The following is a 13434-nucleotide window of genomic DNA, read 5'->3' as shown; positions in this document are numbered from 1 at the left end:
TTAGGATTGCAACCTTTTTGCCTCGAATAGGACTTTTACTTTAGATTCTCTCATTTCCTTGGAAATGGGGTTCAGGTAGGAACCAGATAATGTTCACTGCTGAAAATTCCATAATGCTTTCATTTAAAGGAAAGTCAAAGACTATGAAAGCTGCTTTCACTTTAGTGCTGTCCAGTGCTGAGGGAAAAAAATGTAGTTTTCACATAGTGAGAAATCAAATTATTGAATTAAATCTGTAACAGGAGAAAACCAGAATGTACCATCTTTTTTTCCCCAGTTGAATAAATGGCATCAAAAAGATGACTTGTTGCTAAGTTGATATATAATGGAAATAGCAATATAACGGAGTTTTAAGATTTTTAATATTGGTCAAATATAGTAGCTATATAATGAAACCTTGAATAGGTGAAAGAATTTCCTATTAAGTTGTTCATCATTGGTCAGAGTGTTGTCCTGTTGAATTACATTAAGCAGCAAACCTTAGGTGCTACTGGAATTGTTTTAAGTGATCATTTGTGAATGCTTGGTAAATCTTCACGGTTTTCTGTATTTCTGTTAAACTCAGCTATAGTTAATGCCAGAATCTCCTACCATGAGTAAATATTTGATTTACTTAAATCTAGTAAAAAGAAGTGCAATGTTCTCAATATTAGCAAAGGTTATTCAGCTTAAATCTGAACTGTGACTGGGCGCCTGGATGATTCAGTGGGTTAAATCTTCTGCCTTCAGCTCAGGTCATGGTCCCAGGGTCCTGGGATGGAGCCCCACACTGGGCTCCCTGCTCAGCAGGGAGCTTGCTTCCTCCTCTCTGTCTCTGCCCACCTTTCTGGCTACTTGTGACCTCTCTCTCTGTGTCAAATAAATTAATAAAATCTTAAAAAAATAAAAGAAGAAAATCAGTGGTATTTATATGAACTGTGAAACACCTGAAAAAGAAATAAATAATCCTGTTCACAATAGCATCAAAACAGTAAAAACTTAGGAATACATTTAACCAAAGAAATGAAAGAGCTGTGGAAAATAATATATAAAACTTTCATGAAAGAAACTGGGAAGAAATAAATGAAAATCTATTCTGTGTGCTTGGTTCAGAATTAATATTAATAAAATGTCCATACTACCCAAGGCCATCTATAGATTTAATGCAGTCACTATCACCATTCCAATGGTGTCACATAATTTGTCACAGAAACACAAGAAACAATCCTAAAATGTGTAGGGAACCACAGAAGACCCTGAACAGCCAAGCAATCATAAAAAGGAAAAACAAAGTCAGAGGCATCACATTTCCAGATTTCAAACTATACTACAAAGTTACAGTACTTAAAACAGTAGGATACTGGCATAAAAATAGATGCATGGGCCAAGAGAACAGACTAGAGAGCCCAGAAATAAATCCTCACAGTTAATGGTAAACTAATATTTGACAAGAGAACCAAGAGTCCTCCATGCAGAAAGGCAGTCCTTGCACAGAGGGTACTGAAGAACTGAATACCACATGCAAAAAAATGAAATTGGACAGTTACCTTACACCCCTCACAAAAATAAACTGAAGAGGATCAAGGATGTAAGCTTAAGACTTGATATTATAAAAATCTTAGAAGAAAGCATTCACAAAATAAGTCAGTCAGACAAATATATGATTTCGTTCATGTGTGGAATTTAGGAAACTAAACAGAAGAACACAGGGAAGGAAGGAAAAATAAGATGAAATCAGAGAGGGAGACAAACCATAAGAAACTCTGAACTCTGGGAAACAAACACGGATGCTGGAGGGGTGGTGGGTGGGGGAATAATATTCCATTGTGTACACTGGGTGACGGGCATTAAGGAGGGCACGTGATGTGATAAGCACCGGGTATTAGAGGCAATTGATGATTCACTAAATTCTACCCCTGAAACTAATATACAGTATGTGTTAAAATGAATTTTAAATAAAATTTTTTTTTAAAACAGAGAAGAAAGCATTCAAAAGAAGCTCCTTGATATTGGTCTGGGCAGCATATTCCCTGGATAGGACACCAAAGTGTAAGAAGGTAAAGGAAAAGTTAATAGGGGGACTACACCCAAGTAAAAAGCTCCTGTTCAGCCCGAAAGCAACAAACCACAAGATGAAAAGGTAACCTATTGAATGGGAGAAAATACCTGTAAATCATATGCATGATAAGGGGCTAATAGCTAAAATATATGAAGAACTGATAAAAATATATAAAGAACTCAACAGTAAAACAAAATCCCCTTAAAAAAATGATCAGAGGAACTGCATAGAGGTTTTATTTTCAAAGAAGGCCCATTAATGGCCAACAGAAATGAAAAGATGCTCACCACCACCATCAGCAGGGAAATGCAAGTCCAAACCACAATGAGCTATCACCTCCCAACTGTTAGAATGGCTGTTAACAAGAAGACAAGAATAACAAGCATTGGCGAAGATATAGAGAAAGGGAATCCTTGTGCTTGGTTGGGGGGGGGAATGTAAATTGGTGCAATCAGTACCAAGAACAGTATGGAAGTTCTTCAAAAAATTAAAACTGGAAATACCATATGACCCAATAGTCCTACCTCTGTTGTATATATGTTAAGGAGAGGAAATTAGGGTTTCAGTGAGATTATTTCCACTCCTGTGTACACTGCAGCATTACTCACAAAAGCCGCAACACGGGAACAAGCTAAGTGTCCTTCAGTGGATGAATGAAGAAGACCCGGTATGTGTGTGCGTGTGTGTGTGTGTGCGTACACAATGGAATATTATTCAGCTACGAGAAAGGAGAAAATCCCACCATTTGTACAGTTTGGATGGAATTTGAGGGTATTTCGCTAAGTAAAAAAGTCAGACAGAGTCCATCAGAAAAGTCAAAAGACAAATACTGTGTGAAGTCACTTAGATGTGGAATCCCCAAAAAAAGAAACCTGACTCAGAGTAGAATAGTGGTGACCAGGGACCATGGGGTAGGGGGAAATGGGAAGAGGTTGATCAAAGTGTACAAATTTCTGGTTATAAAATGGGGCACCTGGGTGGCTCAGTGGGTTAAGCCTCTGCCTTGGGCTCAGGTCATGATCTTAGGGTCCTGGGATGGAGCCCTGCATCGGGCTCTCTGCTCAGCAGGGAGCCTGCTTCCCGGACCTCTCTCTCTGCCTGCCTCTCTGCCTACTTGTGATTTCTCTCTGTGTCAAATAAATTGAAGAAAAAAAAAAAAGAAATGGGAATTATGTGAGGTAGTGGGGTGTTAGCTAAGGCGTCAGTGGTAATCACTGCACAATGTGTGTGCAGCAAATAAACACGTAATACATCTTAAACTTGCACACGTTTATTTCAATCTCATCTCAATAAAGCTGAAAATAAAAGCTTACTGATATGCCAATAATCTTGAACCTGAATCCAAACAGAAGGTAAGGTCTGAATTCCTTTAAGGAGAAGTCAGCAAGTCTAGAGGCCCAACCAAGTATCACTTAGTGATAACAACATGCATGCATGTTCCCAGAATATACTATTTTTCCTGATGATATTGCAAGCTACTGCATCCCTAGAGAGGCATGAAAATATAGAGCCTTGTAAAATTACCATACTCTATGAAAATTTTAGCTAGGTATAGAAATTAGAATTTAAAAAATAGGCAGTATTGAGACAACAGAATTCAATTCATAGAAGTAGCTCTTTTTAGTGGATTTTGGTCAAAAGTAAAAAAATCATTTACGTATTTACTGTTGTCTGCTTTTTGAAGAGATTAAAACACTCAAGAGATTAAGATCTATTAGGTTGGTAATGGAATCAAACTTTTTTTTTTAGATTTTACTTTTATTTATTAAGCAGCCCCCCCCCCCAGCTGAATGGAGAGTCTGATGCGGGGTTCAATCCTGGGACTCTGAAACCATGACCCGAGCCAAAGGCATAAGCTCAACCCCCTGAGCCACCCAGGCACCCTGGAATTAAAATAAATGGTGCTGGGAAAATTGGACAGCCACATGCAGAAAAATGAAATTGGACCATTTCCTTACACCACACACAAAAATAGACTCAAAATGGATGAAGGATCTCAATGTGCGAAAGGAATCCATCAAAATCCTTGAGGAGAACACGGGCAGCAACCTCTTTGACCTCTGCCGCAGCAACATCTTCCTAGGAACATCGCCAAAGGCAAGGGAAGCAAGGGCAAAAATGAACTATTGGGATTTCATCAAGATCAAAAGATTTTGCACAGCAAAGGAAACAGTTAACAAAATCAAAAGACAACTGACAGAATGGGAGAAGATATTTGCAAACGACATATCAGATAAAGGACTAGTGTCCAGAATCTATAAAGAACTTAGCAAACTCAACACCCAAAGAACAAATAATCCAATCAAGAAATGGGCAGAGGACATGAACAGACATTTCTGCAAAGAAGACATCCAGATGGCGAACAGACACATGAAAAAGTGCTCCATATCACTCGGCATCAGGGAAATACAAATCAAAACCACAATGAGATATCACCTCACACCAGTCAGAATGGCTAAAATCAACAAGTCAGGAAATGACAGATGCTGGCGAGGATGCGGAGAAAGGGGAACCCTCCTCCACTGTTGGTGGGAATGCAAGCTGGTGCAACCACTCTGGAAAACAGCATGGAGCTTCCTCAAAATGTTGAAAATAGAACTGCCCTATGACCCAGCAATTGCACTACTGGGTATTTACCCTAAAGATACAAATGTAGTGATCCAAAGGGGCACGTGCACCCGAATGTTTATAGCAGCAATGTCCACAATAGCCAAACTATGGAAAGAACCTAGATGTCCATCAACAGATGAATGGATCAAGAAGATGTGGTATATATATATACACAATGGAATACTATGCAGCCATCAAAAGAAATGAAATCTTGCCATTTGCAACAACATGGATGGAACTAGAGCGTATCATGCTTAGCGAAATAAGTCAAGCAGAGAAAGACAACTATCATATGATCTCCCTGATATGAGGAAGTGGTGATGCAACATGGAGGCTTAAGAGGGTAGGAGAAGAATAAATGAAACAAGATGGGATTGGGAGGGAGACAAACCAAAAGTGACTCCTAATCTCACAAAACAAACTGAGGGTTGCTGGGGGGAGGGGGTTTGGGAGAAGGGGGTGGGATTATGGACACTGGGGAGGGTATGTGCTTTGGTGAGTGCTGTGAAGTGTGTAAACCTGGTGATTCACAGACCTGTACCCCTGGGGATAAAAATATATGTTTATAAAAAATAAAAAATTTAAAAAAAAAAAAAGAAAAACAAATGACTAATTTTCACACACACACACACAAAAAAATAAATAAAAGTAATTTGTCAGATAAGCTTGCAATTCATTCAAAAGGAAGACATCTTATTTTAAATCCATACATTTTGATTTGTTATTAAAGAAGTATGTGACTATTTAAAAGAAATGATGATTAATACTCAGAATATTTAGTAAATTCACAAAATGAATAAAGTTATGGGGGTTCAACTCCAGGCATAAAAGCTCTTGGACATTAATGAATCAAATGGTAGATATTAAAAATTATAAAAATTATTATTAAGATATTAAGATGTAAAGATACTAAAATTATTAAAAATTAAAAATATCCTCTTAAAAATAGGATAATGGGGAGGGAGAAATCCATGAAAGATTTGGTAAAGAAAAAGATGTTATCCACAAGTTTAACAAAAGACAGAGAAACAGGAAATAGGAGGAAAAGCCTAGAAGCCTAGAGGACAGATCCAAGAGAGCCAATGCCAATGAAAGAAATTCCAGAAATAGAGAACAAAGAAAGCCAAAAGAGACACAATTTTATGCAAATGTTTCAGAATTTAAGAATAGAGAGTCACTGGAATGAAAGGGCCCCGTACGTGGCAGACAAGAGTAAAGAGAGGTGTTTTCACAGCCATTTGGGAAATACAAAAACCCCAGAAAGGAAGAGAAGATCTGGAAGCCTTTAGGGAGGTATGAATCAACGCATAGGATAGCAGTCTCCAGAAAAACAAACAAGACGGAATCTAACTGATTATGTGATTGATCTGAAAGTTCAGAAAATAATCTTAGTTAGGCATTTTGTGTTCTTTCAGAGCAATTGGGAGAACAATTAAAAAAGCAAGGGAAGAGGAAAACAAGAGGTAATTAGATGATCCAGAAAAAAATCAAATGTTACAGGAGATGAAATGCGGTAGTAATATACAATTTCTGGCTGTGCTAAATTAGGTTTACAGTTGTAAGGGCCTATTTAGCCAGAGTGACTCCGCCTTGGTTAAAAGCCATTTTATTGTTTGTGCAGTAAAACTTAAGCCAACCCTGCCCGCCCCCCTCCGCCCAGAGAAACTTACTTAGAAGCAAGTCTGGGAAGCCAGTAAAATTTGGTCAGCCAGTTCCTAATAACAGAGCCCAGAATACAAGGACGAGTCAGGCCAGGTGGAGACATCCAATCAGTAAGAAGCACACATACTCTCTCCCTAACCGCCAAAGAATGTAAACCTGCTGTTTGGGCGCCAAACTTGAGCACCAATTCTGACCAGAGTAATAGGTTAGGTCAAACAGCTACTACAGGGTAAATTGTAATTCAACTGGCCACCTGCACGTGGCCTAACAGGACTATACAATGTTACAATCTCATTGGCTACCTATAAGTGGCCAGGTTTTTGCTCTATAAAAATTAGTCTGTGAGGCTGGGAGGGGTCGCTCTCTTCGGGAGCGGCCCTGGCCGATCAGTCTGATTTCTAATGCTTGACATAGTTTAAAGCTTTGCATAACTTTAACTTAGTTCACTTCTAATGCTTGGCATATAATAAAGCTTTAAATAACTTTCATTTTGTCTCAGTCTCGTTTCATTTAATAACGGACCCTAACACAGTGTTACAGAATTATTAACACTAACTACCAACTTAACCAAAATTTTCCTGTAACTATACTGGGAAGAGGATAGCAGGAACATGGGTAGAGAAGAGTTAAATCTTCATCTACAATTACAGAAAGTCTGTATTTTATATTACTGGGGATGGAACTAATAGCAGGTTGTTTTTTGTTATAATCCCAAGAGTAGCCTTATAAAAGTAGTAAAAGCTGCTTCTAAATGCCATTTTAAAAACCTGTAAAACAAAGCTATTACTTCAATCACAATAAAAGTAAATTTTAAGATAATTGTTGAAGACATGAACAGATTCAAGAAGAGGTAGTATGGAATCCAGATCATGGGATGGAATGGCTGGGACAGATTCCATACTGGCTCAGTTGGAAGAGGATAGGACTCAAGATCTCTAAGGTTGTTAAAAAAAACAAACAAACAAAAAAAAAAACCTCTAAGGTCATGAGTTTGAGCCCCATGTTGGGTGTAGAGATTACTGGGGAGGGGGGAGGGGGAAAGGGGAACACTTAAAAAAGACACTGAGGGGCGCCTGGGTGGCTCAGTGGGTTAAAGCCTCTGCCTTCGGCTCAGGTCATGATCCCAGAGTCCTGGGATCGAGCCCCACATCAGACTCTCTGCTCGGCAGGGAGCCTGCTTCCACCTCTCTCTCTGCCTACCTCTGCCTACTTGTGATCTCTCTCTCTGTCAAATAAATAAATAAAATATTAAAAAAAAAAAGACCCTGAAATTCAGACAGTCCTCTTGAATAAGGTAGAGGAAGCGCAGCCCAGCAAGAAATGGAGAAAAATCTCTTCTCTGATAGCTGCCCCTCTGTGTCTGACATCCTGAATTTCCACTGGGTGGTTCATCCTTCCTCTAAGAGTAGAGAGCAAATAAATAGGAAAATATTTAAGTTTCTCATATGAAGAAGGAAGAGGAGTAGGGTTAAAGAAGAAATAAAGATGGTACATAAGAATGGTACACCTAACAGTAGTCAAAGAAAATGTAAACAAGAAAAAAAAATACTCTTGCTTCTTGTTCACTCATAAAATTGAGAATTCCAATGAAATTGGCAATACGGAAGAAAACACAGGAAGAAGCAAAATTAGACCAAAAAAAATGGAACAAAGAATAATACCTCGGAGGCCTTGGGATCTAGACCGTTTTAACATTTTAGAGAAGACAATTTCCAGTTCATAGATTTTTTTTTTTTTTTAGGAAAGAACAAAAGATGTATAATGATCCAGCTTATTATGCAAAAGGAATCTATGATACCTACAGGTCAGTGAGAGGAACAATTATTCCAATAAATGAAGCCAGATAACCAAACAGAATCTAAGGTACAGTAAGAGAATGACCAATATAATCACGTTGGATTTATCCCAGGGAGTCACAGTAGGTCCACTGTGATAGATCCTATATGGGGTTCTCTATGGGGGGGGGGGAGAAAGATCATTTCAATTTAAGTCTTGGTGAAGCCTCGCACATTTCTCTACTTTAGGTATAAATGAGCACGTATTCATACACACATGCCTAACAAGACTAGGATGACGGTTCCTTCCACGTCAAACTATCTAAATCAAAGCAACGTTCCAGCACGGGAGACACCTCCACACCACCTGGGCAGAAACACCGGGCTCTGCTAGCACCTGTGCACCACACGGTTCAAGGCGTGTTAGCCAATGCAGCTGAACTTGAAGCTCCAGAAGATGTTAAATATCTTGAACTTTTCCAACAGTGTGGAACATGGAACAAATAAAAATAAGGTAAGAATTCAGAAAATGGTTCAGCAAGGGGACTGACAGAGGAACAACAAGCAGAAGGTTTCCTATCCATGGCTAATACAACAATCAAGAAATGGGGGCGCCTTTGTGGCTCAGCTGGTTAAGCGACTGCCTTTGGCTCAGGTCATGATCCTGGAGTCCCAGGATGGAGTCCCCTCTGGGCTCCCTGCTTGGCAGGGAGTCTGCTCCCCCCTCCCACTCTCCCTCCTCTCATGCTTGCTCTCTCTCTCTCATTCTCTCTCAAATACATAAATAATTTTTTTTTTTAAATTAAAAGTGGGGTGGAGGACGGGAGTTGGGGAGCCCTACTCACGGAGCAACGAAGGGGAGTCCGTGGATGTAATTCCAATAAGCTGCGTGAGAAACTTAATGATGACAACTCCAAGCGTTTCCTGAAAATTAGAAACCGCGAACCTGAGAAGCAGACCCGCGCAGGTGTTCCACGACGGCGGGGCTCCGAAATAAGACAGGCAGCGTCAAGGTCAGAAAAGGAGCGAGGGACGGCAGAAGGGCACTCAGGAGGTCCTGTTTGGAGGCCGTCTGGGATGGGGGCCTCTCCCCTGCTGTTCCGGCCCGCGCTTCTGCCTGGAATCCGCGGGGGAATCCAAGCCGACCGCCCTCTTACCAGGACCGCCGCCGAACCGAACCCAGCCAGCCAACTGCTTTCCAAGTCCGAGGCAGCTGCCTGGGGCGATCCCGGCAAGCGCGCGCGCGCGCGCTGGCTAGGGATTGCAGTTCCTTTGCGCTCTGCGCGCATGGACGCGCACCGGGTCCGCAGAAGTAGCCCGCCGCCGGGCGGAGCTAGTCGGGCCCAAACCCCTCCAGCTGGGGAGCCGGGGAAGGGCATGAAACCCAGGCATTCGGAAAGGTTCTCAGGGCTGAGATGGAAAGCGCAGGAGACGCGCAGACCCCCAAACCTCAAAGTGCAGGTTCACTGTTTCCAGGGTCTGCTCTCAGAAGGACACGGCTGCTCTGGCCCCCGTTTGTCTGTGGGTGTGGTGTGTGGTCTGCGCGTGTGTAAAACAAACCCACAACGTATGTTGAGAAAAAGTAAAATTTGTTCACCAGCCAGTCAGTCCTCGCTTTTCTAGACCTAGGGTTCTCAGAGTGCCATTTGCAATTCGTACTCAGTTTGTCAATATCTACAAAGGAAGGGGCGGGGGGGGGGGGGGAAGCCTGCGGGGATTTTGATTGGAATTGCATTGAATCTCTGGATCAAATTAGGAATAACTGACCTCCTAAGAATATTGAGGCTTCTGAGCAGTGAAAACGGTGTATCTTTTTATTGAAGTTTTATCTATTTGTGTTCATCAGAATTTTATAGTTTTCAGCATACAAATCCTGCCCCTATTTTATTAACCATATACCTAAATACTGAATTTTGCTACTATTTTAAATCACGTCTTTATTATTCATATTAAAATTGGTGCATAACATGGTCTGCAAACCTTGGGCCAAACCTGATCTCCCACCTGTTGTTGTTATTTTAAAATAAAATAACAAAGCTAAAAAAAACAAAATAAACATGATGACCTCAAACTTTTTTTTTTTTTTTTGGTTGCTGTTTCTCATGATATCTTTCCAATTATTTAGTTTGATCCCAAAGTTTTTCAACCTCAACACTGCTGAAATTTTGAGATAATTCTTTGTAACGGGATTGTTCTGTCCAGGGTAAGATGTTCAGCAGGGTCCCCGGCCTCTCTTCGCACCAGCACCTCCTAGTTCTGAAAACCAAAATGCCTCCAAACATTGCCAGCTGTATGCTGGTAAGCAAAACTACCCTTCTCCTCCTTTATAACTACTGTTTTAACCTACCTGTGTCTTTCTATTTAAAGTAGGTTTCTTGGGGCACCTGAGTGGCTCAGTAGGTTAAGCCTCTGCCTTCAGCTCAGGTCATGATCTGAGGGTCCTGAGATGGAGCCCCCACCAATCAGGCTCTCTGCTCAGCAGGGAGCCTGCTTCCCCCCTTTCTCTGCCTGCCTCTCTGCCTACTTGTGATCTCTCTCTCTGTGTCAAATAAATTTAAAAAAATAAATAGGGCGCCTGGGTGGCTCAGTGGGTTAAGCCACTGCCTTCGGCTCAGGTCATGATCTCAGGGTCCTGGGATCGAGTCCCACATCGGGCTCTCTGCTCAGCAGGGAGCCTGCTTCCCTCTCTCACTCTCTCTCTGCCTTCCTCTCTGCCTACTTGTGATCTCTGTCTGTCAAATAAATAAATAAAATCTTTTAAAAATAAATAAATAAATAAATAAATAAATAAGGTTTCTTGCCGACCACTTATAGTTGGGTCCTTCTTTTTTTCTTTTATCCAATCTGACAATCTCTTGTCTTTACCTGGTAATATTTAGGCCATTAATATTAGTGGTGTTTATTGGCATGGTTGGATTAAAATCTATGTGCTTGCTAAGTGTTTATTATTTGTTTTCTCTTCTCCTCTTGCCTTTATGGATTTAGTTTTATAATTTCTTTTCACCTCCTCAATGGACTTATTATTGATTCCTTTTTAAAATACTTCATTTGTAGTGTAAGGACCTTATAAGTGTTTATTCCCAATTCCTCCTTTCCATCTCTTTGTCATTGGGTCACACACCTCACTTTAAAATACGCTACACATATAGAAGACATTGTTACAATTTTTACTTTAAGCAGGTAGCTTTTAGAGTGATAAAAATAAGAAAAATATTTTACTTTGCCTTCATTTCTTCTATTTCTAATGCGGTCATTTCTTTGTGTAAATCTAAATTTCCAACCTATATTGTTTTCTGTTTGTTTCTTTTAAAGATTTTATTTATTTGTCAGAGAGAGACAGAGCACGCACATGTGAGTACTAGGAGGGGGAGGGGCAAAGGGATAATCAGGCTCCAGGAGCAAGGAGCCAGATGCTGAACTGGATCCTGAAGCTCTTGATCCCAGGATCCTGGGATCACGACCTGAGCCAAAGGCAGACACTTAATGGACTGAGCCTCCCAGGTGTCCCTGTTTACTTTTGTTTTTGCCTGAATCACTTACTTTCACGTTTCTTGTAGAGTAGGTCTGCTGGCAGTGAATTCCCTCAGTTATTGTTGGTTGTGAAAATTATTTCTCCTTCACTTTTGAGGGATATTTTCACTAAGTAAAAATTCTGGATTGACAGCTTTGTTTCTCAGCACTGTAGAGATGATACTACCATCTTCTCGCTTGTACGTAATCTGATGAGAAACTGCTGTACTTCATAGCCTCGTCCATCTGCAGCTAATGGGTCTTTTTTCCCCTCTGGCTGCCTTCAAAGATTTTGGTTTTTTGTTTTTAGCAGTTTAAATATGATGAATAAATGTGATTTTTGGTGGTGGGAGAGCTTTCTATCCTTCTTGGAGTTTGTTTTCATCAAAATTTATTAACAAAGATGTCAAAAGTCCAGAAATAAAAGAAGACCAACAAAAAGTACTTGGTAGAAGTTTATTGGTACACATCGAAGACATTTTGCAAACTGAGAGCACTTAAAGGAAAATATGGAATGTGGCTCAGGGATATGTTGTTATAAAGCAGCTTAGATAGTGAGAAAGCAGTGATTGTTTATTCTTCACAGTGATTGGTTATAATAGAATTTTCTTAAGTGATAGGGAATTGATCAGTGGTTGGTTTTGCTTATGATTTCCAGAGGTATTAGCAAGAAATGACCCAGGTCAAGTTAGACTTGCAAAATAGGCTAAATTAAGCTTTGCTTGTGTGACTAAACTGGTTTTGCTGGCTCAGGAAATTTGCCAGATTGGTCTCTTTGTTTTTTATTTTAACAAAGCTATGGTAAGGCCAAACACAAATCAGAAGGAGAGAATGACCATGAAATTATAAAATTATTGTATTCTAGTTTCTTGGGAAGAACACAGCACTCCACAGAGCTGCTCAGGGGAAGTTCTGGGGTCAATTACAAGACAGATGGAGAGGGAGGAAATGTGGAATAGTGCCTTTTTTGTGGTTTCTTCCAGAAGGAGGAGGGAAGAAGGAGGTTCCAGGATTGGCTAGCTATATTAAAAAGTGGCACCCTGGGGCTCCTGGGTGGCTCAGTGGGTTAAGCCTCTGCCTTCAGCTCAGGTCATGATCTCAGGGTCCTGGGATGGAGCCCGTGTTGGGCTCTCTGCTCAGCCGGGAGCCTGCTCCCCCCACCCTCCCTGCCTGACTCTCTGCCTACTTGTGATCTCTCCCTGTCAAATAAATAAATAAAAATCTTTAAATAAAAAATAAAAAAATAATTTAAAAAGTGGCACCCTTGTGACCTCATGCTGTGCTAGGAATGTGGGGACGTTAAATGCTTATCTTCCCTCCCTAGTAGTTTCCCTAAAGTAATTGACATCCATCTTGATGATATAATGCATCAAGTTACAGAAATGATAAAACATGATTGATACAAAGTTCATCGAGCTTGTGGGATTGGTGGTTTCGTGTCTGTCACTAATATGGGAAAAAAATCTCAGCCATTATTTCTTCAAATATTATCTCTGCCCCATTTTCTCTTTCTTCTTTTTCTGGGATTCCGATTATGCATATGTTAAACTGTTCCATATTGGTCCACAGCCCACTTTTTAAGGCTTGTTGTGATGAACACCCACTGAGGTTAATGGAAGAAAATGTCTCCAAGAGGATGTGTACTTTTCCTTTTTTTTTTTTTTAATGGTTTCCAGGGGATTCCTAGAATGCTGTTAGGTTATAGTCACTCTTAACCAATTTGTTTACTATCCTAACCGACCTCTTCTTTCTCCTGCACTGGCTTTCAGATTTCAGGCTAGTGGGTTACTCTATGACCTCAGCTTCCAATGGGTTCAAACAAAGTAAAAAAACAAACAA

The 13434-nt window shown here is 40.4% G+C and overlaps 1 long non-coding RNA gene across 1 annotated transcript in view; it reads right to left on the bottom strand.

Moving 5' to 3' along the window:
* The window catches only part of LOC309861124, a 43219-nt gene extending 33796 nt beyond the window's left edge, over positions 1–9423 (bottom strand). The window contains exons 1-2 of the long non-coding RNA XR_014309769.1: positions 9243–9423; positions 8931–9009 (exon numbers count right to left, since the gene is read on the bottom strand). This is a non-coding gene — a long non-coding RNA (uncharacterized lncRNA). The remainder of the gene's footprint in view (positions 1–8930; positions 9010–9242) is intronic.
* Positions 9424–13434: the final 4011 nt, after the last annotated feature.

This window comes from Mustela nivalis (genome assembly GCF_964662115.1).
Source record: "Mustela nivalis genome assembly, chromosome: 3".
Classification (NCBI taxonomy): domain Eukaryota; kingdom Metazoa; phylum Chordata; class Mammalia; order Carnivora; family Mustelidae; genus Mustela; species Mustela nivalis.
Note: the sequence above shows the minus strand (reverse complement) of the source record. Positions and strands in the feature narration are given on the sequence as shown.